This window comes from Ursus americanus, chromosome 14 (assembly GCF_024610735.1).
Source record: "Ursus americanus isolate L20-20 chromosome 14, mUrsAme1.1.p, whole genome shotgun sequence".
In the NCBI taxonomy this organism is placed as follows: Eukaryota; Metazoa; Chordata; class Mammalia; order Carnivora; family Ursidae; genus Ursus; species Ursus americanus.
Window position 1 is genome coordinate 13,075,674 of NC_142140.1, and position 13,930 is coordinate 13,089,603.

The 13,930-nt window shown below is 35.9% G+C and overlaps 1 long non-coding RNA gene across 1 annotated transcript in view; it reads left to right on the forward strand.

The window, feature by feature from the left end:
* Positions 1-13,930, forward strand: part of LOC123799163 (uncharacterized) — a 601,123-nt gene that overhangs the window by 23,921 nt on the left and 563,272 nt on the right. The gene's annotated exons all lie outside the window — the stretch shown is intronic.

Below are 13,930 nucleotides of genomic sequence, written 5' to 3' on the forward strand. Positions count from 1 at the left end.
AGTCAACCATTTTTTTCCAGGTTCTTAAGAATCCTTCCAGAAAGATCTCTGTTATAAGCATAGACCTGTATATACACATCCACCAGTTTTTACTTATAGAAATGGGATTATATTCCATAAATGAGTGAAACCATATGATAATTGTCTTTCTCTGCTTGACTTATTTCACTTAGCATAATCTCCTCCAGTCCAAGAGAGACTGTGGACTCTGGGAAACAAACTAAGGACTTCAGAGGGAAGGGGGGGTAGGGGATTGGGATAGGCCGGTGATGGGTATTAAGGAGGGCACATATTGCACGGTGCACTGGGTGTTATATGCAAATAATGAATCATGGAACATTGCATCAAAAACTGGGGATGTACTGTATGGTGACTAATATAACAAAATAAAAATTATAAAAAAAAGAAAAAAAAGAAATGGGATCATAGCACGTACTCTTCTGTAACTTGCTTCTGCACTTTTTAGTATGTCTTGGAGATAGTTGTGCATCAGCACACATAGAGCTACTTAATTCTTCATGACTCTGTAGTATTCTCTCATATGGATGTGTCATAATTTACTTAATTGTTGGGGCGTCTGGGTGGCACAGTGGTTGAGCGTCTGCCTTCGGCTCAGGGCGTGATCCCGGCGATTTGGGATCGAGCCCCACATCAGGCTCCTCCACTGGGAGCCTGCTTCTTCCTCTCCCATTTCCCCTGCTTGTGTTCCCTCTCTCGCTGGCTGTCTCTATCTCTGTCGAATAAATAAATAAAATCTTAAAAAAAAAATTAAAAAAAAATTAACTTAATTGTTGATGGACATGAAGGTTGTTGCCTTTCTTTTAGCTATTCAAAACACATATTTGACCTCTTAAAGGGACTAGACTTTTTAACCTTGGCATTCTGTAACATAATAAAAGGTTAAGAGCATTTAGATGATTTTCTTCACATACCTGGTTTTTAATGAGCTATTCAGTCATCATGGCTTTCATGTACTACTTCAATGTAATACTAATAAACTTCATCTGTCAAATGAAGTGGCTGATGAATTATTCAGTATTAAAATAGAAATGTCTAACTTAGTCATACAGAGTTGAATTAGAGCAATTCTTCTCAAACTATCTGTGGTGAGAGACCCAGATTTAAAAAAAATTTCCAATCCTTTGCAGACTGATACCTTTGTAAAATGCAGTAAAAACAAAGTATCAGAAAAATAAAAATTTAAAAAACATACAGAATAAAATGTCTATGTGATTCATATAGAGCAGTGGTTCTTAAAGTGTGGTCCAATAATTTTTCAGATGTAAAAAGTCCAAAAAGTTTAAGAACAACTGACACAGAATTTCTATTACAAGTTTTTGTTTCTCTCCCATTATAACTACATAGAATGTTATAAGTGAAGCAATGTCCCCTTGTATTAAATGCCTGTATGCCCACTTTAAAAGAATATGTCAAAATTTAAAAATTAAAAAATTTCAGTGTGACAAATCTATCATATTGAAACTCAATATGACATGCATTTTGCTTGTTGATTTATTTAATCTTGGTTAGGCTGCTGATAATGCTATTCGTAAGAAATAGTGTATATCTAAACTGTGTCTATGGTCTGTTTTAATAACATTCTAGTATAGAAACCAGTCTCACAGAAGTGGTTGATGGCCATGTAAAAAGAGATTTTAAAACAAGCTCATCAAGCTGAGGATACTAATTTTTAAAATTTTACTCAAAATTAAGCAAGTGATTCTATATTTTCAAAATTCATCTTCAATTTTTATCAGTTTCACAAATTGTAACAATTTTGACATTTAAAGTTATAACTAAATCAATGAAGTTAATAGATCCCAGATACATGAATTTCTTATGAATAGATCTTTTAATGGAAACTAAAATTCAGAAATTTTATCAAATTATACCAGTGTTTGGTACATCAAGACCACTTATTTCTTTGATAATATTAATAAACTATAGAACATCATAATGTGTACTTCTAAGCTTTTATAATCATTTCGTCTTTTGCTCTTACCTGCCTTTATTTTTTTTTTTTAAGATTTTATGTATTTGACAGAGAGAGAGAGCACAAGCAGGGGGAGCGGCAGGCTGAGGGAGAGGGAGGAGCAGGCAGAAGGAGAGGGAGAAGTAGTTTCCCTGACAAGCAAGGGGGGGCTCAATGTGGGGCTCAATGTGGGGCTCGATGCAGGGCTCGATCGCAGGACCCTGGGATCATGACCTGAGCTAAAGGTAGATGCTTAACTGACTGAGACATTTAGGTGCCCCTCTTATCTGCCTTAAAAAAAGATGTTGTACTCTTTCTTTCAATATAAATATTAAGAAAATTTAAGATGCCAAAAAAATCAGACAAATAAGCAAGTCTGTTCATTCAATTGATATCCTTGAAATCTGCTTTTTTATGTTATAGCAGCACGAGAAGTTCATTTTTGAGTTCAACATTCTTTTTTTTTTTTTTAAAGATTTATTTATTTATTTATTTATTCGACAGAGATAGAGACAGCCAGCGAGAGAGGGAACACAAGCAGGGGGAGTGGGAGAGGAAGAAGCAGGCTCATAGCGGAGGAGCCTGATGTGCGGCTCGATCCCATAACGCCGGGATCACGCCCTGAGCTGAAGGCAGACGCTTAACCGCTGTGCCACCCAGGCGCCCCATGAGTTCAACATTCTTTACAGACTTTCTCCAGTTGATAAGCACTGTACTTACACATACAAGTATTTTTATTATCAACTTTTATATCATTACATAAAAAACAGAATTGTATAAGATTTAAGATATAAATGACACCATTTTTCCTACGTCACTAAGCACTCTGTTTAATTCTGTTGACTTTTTTTTTTTTTTTTTTTTTGAATAAGAGTATCTTGTCATTGAAGGAGGTAGTGTGACTATTTATGTTTTGGCTCAAACTCCTTAATCTGAGTTGCTGTTCCAGAAACATTTCCTGTCATTGAAACCATGCCGTCTGAACAAACTCAAATACAAAATTTAATTTAAATTCCAAATCACATATGTTGACAATGTTGACAACTGAGGATATTACACAGTTCAGAACTAGTTGTGTTTATGAGCACTGAAAATGGAAAAAATTCTAAATATAGTTTAAAAATAGCTATATTAACAATGAAAAATACTTGACTGGCTTTATTTGTTATATGAGTTGGTCTTCTATATCATTAGACAGTGCCTAGCTATATTGGGCTATTTTTACCTTGAAAAGTGGTATTTGAGCTATTTTCTTTGCCTTAGATTCACCTGTATTTCCAAGCAAACATTTTTGTCTGTGGTCTTTTAGTGGTAGCCTGAAGTGGTACCTAAAAGAGGGCTGAAAATTGCTAATATTTATATGTGGGATATTGAGTGTATGCTTCTGTTAGTTTTTTAACTCAGTGCCCTTTCTTTAAAAGATTTCTTTGGTTTTGAGCTTATTTATGATTTATATGTAAGATCCATTTAAGTTTTGATTAGTCGGTATATCTCCACACATATCACATTGTTATGTTAGTATTTCACCCTCAATGATGGCTACACCAGTGAAGTCAATATACAAGATATCATATTCCTAAGAGAATTAGTACAAACTGTTTTGGTCCTCATTTATTTGGAATTACTTCCATCATTATAATTTGATTTATTACCACTGCTGCATTCAGAAAAAATGAGTGGCTCTTCTTGACAAAAGCTCAGTGAGGCTTATCTCAGCATATGTAAATTAGAGTTAAAAATAAAATAATTTCATTTTTCTAATTTAGCTTACTAACTTTAGAAAGTAAGCTTGACCTAAAATCATAAAATGATTGTATAAATAATACATTTTAAAGATAAAACAAATACGTACATTTTATCAGATTTTTATTTATTTGTGGGTTACAGGTGATAAACTAACCTGAAATATCACGTTTAAGCAATCTTATTGTGCTTAACTAGCATGCATTTTATACCCTGTGCTGCTCACTGCTTGATTTTGACAGCATCCATTTACACCTTATTTATCAAAATGAGTCCGCTGGTCCCATGTTTGGATGTTGTGTCAATGTCAAATTGCTTAAGAAGTTTCTAAACACAACTGTCATATTATAGTTATCCTGTCAAGGACCTTAACGTTCTGTGAATCAGTGCTGGCCTAGCAGGTATTAATATGCCATAGTACTAATAGTCAATGTATATTGAATTTGTATTGTATGCCAGGCTCTTTGGCAAGCAGTTTACACATTTTGTCTTATTTAATATTCACCACCATCTACTAAGATACAGGTGATGTTTTCATCCCCAATTTATAGATTAAAAAAAATAAGGCTCAGACAAATTGAGTAAATTTCCAAGGTCATAGTCTTCATTCATAGTTGGAGCTGGGATTTGAGCCCAGGTCTGTGGACTTCAGAACCTGAGCTCTCAATCTCTAAATTCAAATGCCATAAAATATCATCTTTTAACTTACAGGGTGAGTTATAATGGAAAAAGCAAGGAAATGGGTTCTATTCTTAGTTTTGTCATAACCTAGTTATGTGACCTTTGACAAGTCAATTTATCTCTCTGTTTTTTTTTTTTTAATCCGAATGTGATATGGGGAAAATAGAGGAATTGGTTCTATAGTCTTTAGGCAGTGGGGGGCTAAGGCCAGCTCATTCCAGCTCATAAGAAACACTTGTTAAATTTATAGGGTTTTTTTTTTTTTTTTTTTTTTTGTTTTGTTTTTTGCTGGTTGATGCCATCCTGGTAGCATGAAACTGTCATGGAAGCATTTACCCCATGGAAATTGACAAACACTGTAAGTCAGGACTTTCCCCTGGTTTTTCAATATTTACCAGTATATGACTGCTTTCAGGTCTCTTAGAGCTAATTCTGTGCTTTTCAGCCTGGCCTACCAAACAGGAGGAGTGTGTCTTGTCCCTTTATCGCTATCTAGCACCTAGTGTAGTGGGTATCTAGTACATACTTGATGGTGATGATGATGATGATGATGATAGTAATGATTAAATCATCCCATCCCAGCATGGTGATGGATATTAAAGAGGGCACGTATTGCAATGAGCACTGGGTGTTATATGCAAACAATGAAGCATGGAATACTACACCCAAACTAATGAAGTACTGTGCGGTAACTAACATAACATAATAAAAAAAACACAAATCATCCCATCAGTACCTTAAATCTTTGGATGGGCCCTGCTTAAAGTTAGTTGCCTAGGAATGATGGAACCTCAAAGGAAGCTCTTCCTCTGTCCCCAGTGACCTGGATATTGATCTATTTTTTAATGGAGATACTCTAACACAGGTTTTAGGTCTCTTTTTGCAGTCCTAACTATCCTTTCTCAGATTATTATGCTGAATGAGAAAGTATAACACAAAAATAGTACATATGAAGTCATTCTTATATATACTAGTTCTGTCCAGCTTTTCTGGAGGTAAAGAATTTAACTGTTTTTCATTTTTAGTTTTATTCAGAATCCTACTCTGTTTATTCTTCTTTTCTAACTTGGATCGCATCCCTGCCTTTCCTGTCTTCTACTTCTTTCCCATCAGTTCCCTCTTTCTTTCTTAGCAGGTCTAGATTGCTCTATGTACTTTACCTCATTCCATGCAGTTATTTTCCTCTAATTAATCCTCATTTTCATGCTCTTTCTTGGGTAGATTTCCTTCCTGGGTCTGAAGAATTACAACTAGTTCTTAATTTAATGTTGAGCATACTGTTTTTATATAATTAGGATATATATTGATGAGGTAATAGAAAGAACCCTAGACTTTTTGTAAAGGAGGCCTGGGTAATTTGGTTTTGCTTTTGTTCTTTAACTACTTGAACTTTAATTTCCCCATTTATTAAATAATGCAGTTGGATTCTATCAATGGTTTCCAAACCTGCTTGTGCTTCAGTATCATTCAAGGTACTTGATAAAAATACAGATGGCTAGACTTGCTTTAATTCAAAACTAATGAGTCTCTTTTGGAAATGGGGGACTGGGAATGGCCGGTGGGGGAGAATTTTATTTTAGTCCCGTTCTGCGTGTCCCTAGATTGCACACGTAAGATTGCCAACCACTGGATTAGATTACCTCCAAGGTGTTTTACGGTTCTGAAATTATGTGTCTGATATTGTACCTCATCTTCCCTTGCTTTCCATCTTCCCCACTTCCCATCAGAAAGTCTTGAAGATACAAGCGTGAACCTATTTAAGGCACTGGGAGATTATTGTTGTATCTAGATTTATATGATTATTTTGTCAAGTTTTCTGAACACTACTGTGTTTTATGCAATGGTTCGGTTTAACTCAATGGCTAATGATAAAATGTACAGTATTGCAATTAATCCTAGGAAATATAAAACCGCTAATGAAAGACACACATTATCACCTGATAGCCTACGAAACCATATTTAGTAAATAAGAAAACAAAAAGAAATCGCTTGTTGCTTCCAAGAACCACACAAAATTTATCATATAGCATAATATTACTGGTTCCTGGAATCAAGTATATCTTACAGTCCTAGACTGATAGGCTTAGAGGGAACCTGGAAATCATCAGCTTTTTACAAATGAAAAAAATGAGGAGACCTTCAACAGCTTAAGTGTTCCATTCAGTGACTGGCAGAACTGGAGTTACAAACTATTTTCACAGGAATAGAACTTCTTCTTTTATTTTCTTCTTATAATGAAAAAAATAGGGCTATTTCTATAATAAAGTATTAGTGAAATGTGCTACTGATTTTTAATTATGCTTAAAAGTTCTTATTTCTCATAGTAGAAGACATAGTTGTATTTTTTTCATGTAATAATAGTATTTAGGGAGATCAGTTCAACATTTATTGTTTGGTGAGTCACATAATATCTTTTCAGGCTATTTGTTCATTTAAGTCAACTTACATATTCACAGTGTGCTGCCATATAGCTTTAGTTTTAGGAAGTGCAAGAAGAAGTATTTTTTTGCCCATTCCTGCAGCAGTTAGGCCTAAGCATCCCTGTTGTCTCTTGTATAGGTTCCTTTCAAATCTCTTGTCAGAGAATGATGTTGGGTCTGGTCACTAAATTCCCCCAAGGGAGCTGGGATCTGAAAAAAATTCGCACCCCGTGCTTGAACCCATGAACTTGGGAGACAGACAGAGTTCGTATATTTTATTTGTCATGTATAAAGTAACCAGAACCACAGTAAAATGAAATTGATTTGGGAAATTAGTCTCCTGGGAGATGTTTTTAGGATACACATTCTCTTAGGACACTGTGAGACGAGCAGAAAGAAGCCAATATGACTTTTTCTGTTCTTGTTCTGAAGCTGCTGCTTCTGCTACTTCCGACCCTTGCAGCAGAGTTGCTTGGCTGGGTGACATTTGCTGATTTCAGCAATAGAGCTTTTATATAGGGAACAGTGTTGGTTGTATGCCCAACCAACATTTTGCTTTTGTCTTCTTCCTAAGAGAATTCTGATTTTGTCCAAATATCCACCCCTCCTCTCAGAGCTATGTGCTTTAGGGGAAGTGGGCCTCATCTGTAGTATAGCAGGTAGACCCTGATTAGAGTGAGCCAGTGGTGATAATTTAAATGAATCACTTGTCAGTGATTGGTTTAAGGATGACGTATTATTTGTTCTGGCCAAGAAGTCGTGAGGGAAGGACTGCTGGGGTGGAAGTAGCAGGCACTGGGAAAAGTTTTTGTTTTGTTTTTATGAAAGTTATATCAGAAGAGACCATGCTTCTTCTGCTTCTTGACATTATCCTGTTTTATGTTTTATTTGGAGCTTTTCTTTTAGCATCAGCCTAAGGATAAAGCCAGCATAGAGGAGAGGAGAAGCAAGATCATTGCAGGGGTGTGAAGCTGGAGCCCTGATCATACAAACTCTGGAATTGCTCTACTTCTTTTTTTTTTTTTTTTTTTTTTTTTTTTTTTTAAGATTTTCCTTATTTATTTGACAGAGAGAGAGGCAGCGAGAGAGGGAACACAAGCAGGGGGAGTGGGAGAGGGAGAAGCAGGCTTCCCGCTGAGCAGGGAGCCCCACGCAGGGCTCAATCCCAGAACGCTGGGATCATGACCTCAGCCAAAGGCAGACACCTAACGACTGAGCCACCCAGGTGACCCTGGAATTGCTCTACTTCTGAACTTCCTTGTACAGGAGACAAAACACACCATTATTTCAATACACTGAGACAGCCTGTACTTGCAGCCGAAGTCATTCTCTGGCCTCTATTTCTCCTGCGTCTATTATTCTAGCCTGGTCACAGGTTCTTCTTCTATTGCTCTCATCACAAACTGAGACTAGACTCTAATGAAATGGATGTGCAGTGCGGAGAATAATTTTCAATGAGTCACAAAGCCAAAACTACCCTAGGGTCTCTTCCTAGGTGTGGTGGACACAGATGCAGCACAGGACAAGTGTGATGGGCATTACCTGCTTCGGAGATTCCCACCAGGTTGGTCAGGGGTCTATCAGGCCTGCATCACATTTGGCCTTCTTCCTCTACCCAGTCCTGCCTCTTCATTCTTCCTTTCACTGGCGGCGTTCCCTAATAAACCCTTTGCACCCAAACACCATCTTAGCATCTGCTTCTAGAGAATCCACAGGCCAGCTTCCTGTTTAACTTCTGTCCTGTCTGTGTCCAGAAGCAGCTCATATCCCATGATCATACTAGGGCTCTGTGAACTTTGGTGTCTTAGGCAAATTGACCATGCAGAAGCTTTTTTTTTTTTTTTTTTTTTTTAATTTTTCAGAGATTAATTCCAAGTTCAGGAAAAACTTCTCCCTGGGATATTTTGCCACAGGGTATTCAGTTTTTTTTCCCCCAAGGGAGCCCCCTCCCTATTTATAGGGGCAGAGTCTCACTGTATAACTCCAAAAAGATAATCACAAAGACAATCACAAAGGAGTCTAATATTTGTGTGTTGTCTGGTTTATATAGTCTTATCCATAGTTGTTTTATTGCCATGCTGGGTGACCTCAGGTGAATTGCTTAATCCTCTGAGTCTCAGCTTTCTCTTTCATTAAATAAAAATAATTATCCTCCTTACAGAATTGTAGTTAAACTAAATGGTATATGAAGAATGCCTAAGGCAGTGCTGAAAGTAGTATGTTCTCAGTTGAGGTTAGATTCCTTTTTCTTCTTTCTCATCATTCTCACTCTTTTCTTAGCTCCATATGAGTTCTGTGTCTTGTTGAGATAAAATTACAGTAAACATCAAGGGCAATCATGAAGGAAGAAGTAGGTCAAACATGGTATTATTAAGTATATATATAAATATATATTATATGTATTATTAAGTGTACATACTTATGTGCAGGTATATATTATTAAATAATATTTAAGATAAATAATTATTAAGCAATAATAATTACTACTAATTAATAATTTTAATGTCATTAATAATTTTACTTAATTATAATTATCAATTATATTATTAATTACATATATACATACACACATATATATATAAGTTAGGAAGAGCCATCCTATTTGTCAGTCTGGGTAAAGCTGGAAATTTTAGAGGTACATTGAATATATGTATCTTAGAATTGTTTGTTACTTTGTTTGCTTGCTTTTAGTATGATCTATAGGCTGGTTTCCTACCAGCTGCCTTAGGGAAGTGTCTGTCATAATGTTTATGAGTCCTGGTCTATGCTGACCCTTACCCAAAATGAATTCATTTATTAACATCAAGGTTCAAAGACTTGCCGATCTGACATATTCTGACAGATTCAGACTAGGCTGTTATTTTAACTCTATGGTCTTATGTTTGGAGAAAAGACCTACCTATCAGGTCATGCCACCTAGTGCATGATGAATGATACCTCCCTTCCTGCCTGCCTGCCTGCCTTTCTTCCTTCCACTTCCTTGCGTATAATCTGCTTACTATAAAATTTACTCACTTTAAGCATATAGTTCAAAGATTTTTAGTAAATTTACACAGTGTTATCATCACCACAGTCCAATTTTAGAACATTTCCATCGCTTCCAAAATATTGCTCATGCCCATTTTCAGTCACTTCCTGTTTCCACCTCCAGCTTCAGGCAACCCTCGTTCTACTTTCTTTCTATAGATTTGCCTTTTCTAGACATTTCATATAAAGGGAATCGGAAATATGTAGTCTTTTGCTTTTGTCTCCTTTCACTTAGCATAGTATTTTTGAGGTTCATCCATGTTGTAACATGTATGTATCGATACTTTGTTCCTTCTTAATTGCTGAATATTAATCCGGTTTTTGGATAGAACACATTATGTTTACCCATTTAACATTGAATTGTTTTCATTTTCTGTCTATTAGGAATAATGCTGTTATGAACTTTTTCTGTGTAAGTCTTTGTGCAGACATACATTTTCATTTCTCTTCCACCTAGGAGTGAAATTACTGACTCACATGGTAAATTTATATTTACTTTTAAAAAGAAGTACCAAACTGCTTTCCAAAGTGGCTGTACCATTTCCTGTATTTATTACCTTTGATTTTTGTAATTATTGTAAGGTTAGTTATATGGTGTTTATTAAGAAACAGAAAGTTATTAACGACAGTATATAGCAAATACTGTGATCTGACACCTCCGATTCTCCTTCAGGACTGAAGGGTCTTTTATTGCTCTAGCTTCCAGAAGTGCTAGTCCTCAGGTGTTAGCCTTCTCCAGAAACTGCCCCTGACTAAAGAGTCACCTTGCCCATGGTCAGAGCCCCTTCTCAGGGCAGTCAGTATCCAATAACTGGTTGAAGCAAGTCTTCTTGCCCCAACTCAAGACTACTTCAAAGGGCTATCTAGCTTCAGAGCTTTGGAGTCAAATGAGGCTCTTTTAGGAACTGCATTACAGCCCAGGTGCTGCCTTCTTTCTTCTTTTTCTCCAGAAGAAGGTTGATCCCCAGTGAGCATCCCTAGTAAACTTTCTGCATGTTACCAAGTTGGCTCCTGGAAGAAACTAGCCTTGAAAGTAACAAATTGCTACCTTTTAAATATCACAGATTACACTGACACTTGTCTTATTAAGTAGATCCCCCTACTGGCAAGAATCAGACTATTTTCTTGAAGCTTAAAGCAAAATTCCAATCCCTGCAAAGAATTCAGCTTTTGTTATTTTAATCTACCAAGAGAGGGCAGTGAGATGCCAGTTAAACTAGCAGCCATGTAGTAAGAATAAAGAAGAATTTAATTATTTCTGAAATTTCCAGCACTTTGTTTTCTGAAATAATTATTTTTGTTGGCTCTTCCTGTATCATCCAGAGATCTGTAGAATACATAGGAATAAACTTCATTTAGTATACTGTAATAACAGCAGAATTCCAAGGAACTTCTTTTTTTTAAAAAAAAACTTTTTTTTAAGGACATTTTTCAGCACAGGCTGTGCTTTTATTTTTTGATTAATTAGTGTTTCCATTGATAGTATAGAAGTATTTGAACAAAGTGTGTTTTTAAAAATTTAGTCAAGGATGATATAAAATCAGAGACTGTTAGACTCCCGACTTTATCTAGTTTGTTCTTCTTATAGGTGGAAATGCATCATGTGTAAGAGTTGGAGTGCTTGGTTTAAGAATACCAAGGAGAATAAGGCCTAAAATTTGATAAAAAAAAATTTTTTTAAACTAAATCTTGCTCTCCTTTTTCTATTATAGGACTTTGGTTATTTCCAGTTTTCAGGGAGTTAAAAACTTTTATTCATTAAGAAAACCACTATAGATCCTCATGAATGTGATTGGTAATAGGTGTTAACATTGGCAAATCAGCCTAACAATGATATTTTCAGTGACCGAGTTGGCATATTCCAGGGTTTGTTTTCTTCCTCTGCATTTCCAGTCATTTTTAATACTACAATTTTTGATGTGTGTAATTATTCATATTTAACATTATTTTCTATTTGTCTTAACAATTTGCATTATTAGTGAAGTCAGATCTAGTTGACCAGTTTCCATCCTGCATGATCTGGTTTTATTTTATGGTGTCCAAAACTCTTCTTCTGGGTGAAATGCTGTAGTTTAGGAATATAAAACCCTCTAGGGAAATTCTTAAAAAGTGAAATTCAAATAACCACTCCCTTCATCTTTGTTAATATCAATATTAAATTATTGAACATCTTTGCTTGGCAAAACCAGGAAATATCTTGCTATCAGATCTGAGGAAGTTTTAATATGAGTTATATTTAGGGAGCTTCCCACAAGCTGGGTGTACTTTGTTCAAATCTGAGGCAAAGTTCGGTGCCATTTATTTTTTGATGACCTTCTTCTTGCCATGAATTAAAATTCCCCTTATGCTCAATTCCCCTTGTCTCTGTAAATATGTACCCTTGTTGTGGCAGAATCCTAAAGAATTAGGAAGTGTAATTATAAATGTATTGCTTATTGGGCAGTTTAAATTTTCTATCTCTTTATCAGTGTGCTTTGAATTTAAGTGGTGTGTGTGAGAGAATGGTGTTGGGGAGGGAGGAAAGGAGTGAGGTAGGGAATAGGGGAGAAAAGAGAAGAGAAGAGGGAGACATTTTCTCTGTTGGTCTTCCTGCTTGTTTTCTTCTAGATTCAGACCTGGGGCCACTTAATCACTTAAAGAGTCAGTCATCATGCTTCAATGATTAAATCTTTCAGAACTGAAGTTTCTTTTTAAGGAACCCAAAGCCATTGGCTTAGTATCAGTTTAGTGTCAGTTTATCTTTCCTAATGGTCCGGCTCTGACTCTAGGTTCTTATTTGTTCCCCCTGAGCCTTGGGTAGATCATCTAACTTTTCTGAGCCTCGGTTTCCTTATATATAAAATGTGGTTAAGAATACCTAACTCATAGCATTGATGTGAGGATTAAATGAGATGGTAGCTATAAAATGCTTAGCACATAACACTCAGTCAGTGTGGGATCATTATCTATTCATCAGCTCCTCACCTCCAAAAGTTTCCCTGTTTTAGATCGCCAGTTACACGGAATATAGATAACCAGGAGCAGCTTGTATTATACACCCTACATTTCCCACTACATCCTAAAAGGAATGGAAATCTAATAGAGCCAAATCCTCAAAGAAAAGGAATGCATTTCTGGTGGAATTTAAGGCATTAATTAGCCAAATGGAAGGATCTGATGGAGTGTTTGTTAGCTTCTTCATGACTTCCAAAATTATTCTACATAAGGAATTTACCCATTTTGTGTTTGGGCATGACTGTTGGGCTTTGGGAAACTTGAATTTTTGATTATCAGGATGTCTACTTTCCCATTCATTCTTCCTTTCCCTTACTTCTGGCCTTTATTAATGCTCTTTCCTGTTAGTTCTGCTCTATCTTCTGCATATGCCAAATAATTTGAAGTATGGCGCTTTTGTTAAAATTGCCTTATATTTGCAGGTATCTACTAAAAATCCTTTAATTATAATTTATGAGTAAACTAAATTAAAGTTATATTTCTGCATTTAAGGGTTCCAATGCATTGTATTATATACTTGGATAAGTATATGTTGCTAAAAATGAACCAAAACACTCACATTTCTGAAATGTGATCTTATAATTCTTTCCTTCTTTATTTTATTTTTTTTAAAGATTTTATTTATTTATTTGACAGAGAGAGACAGCCAGCTAGAGAGGGAACACAAGCAGGGGGAGTGGGAGAGGAAGAAGCAGGCTCCTAGCAGAGGAGCCTGAGGTGGGGCTCGATCCCAGAACGCTGGGATCACGCCCTGAGCCGAAGGCAGACGCTTAACGACTACGCCACCCAGGCGCCCCAATTCTTTCCTTCTTTAAAAAGATCATATTTTAATATGTAAAAATAAATTGGGAAGATTTGGAATATTTGCTTTTTTATGAAATACTGCAGTTTGGGGATAGTTAGGCAGGCTTGGAGCAATTAACTGAGATACAACTGTAAGAATTTAGATAGTTTCATTTGTGAAAAAGTGTTTTGTAAACTATAAAGTGTTCTGTATATATGAGGAATCCTAATCATTATTGCCAAAAGAAAAGTTGATAAACCACACTTGCAATCACTTATAAATAACTACAGGAATTTTAAAGGAACAATA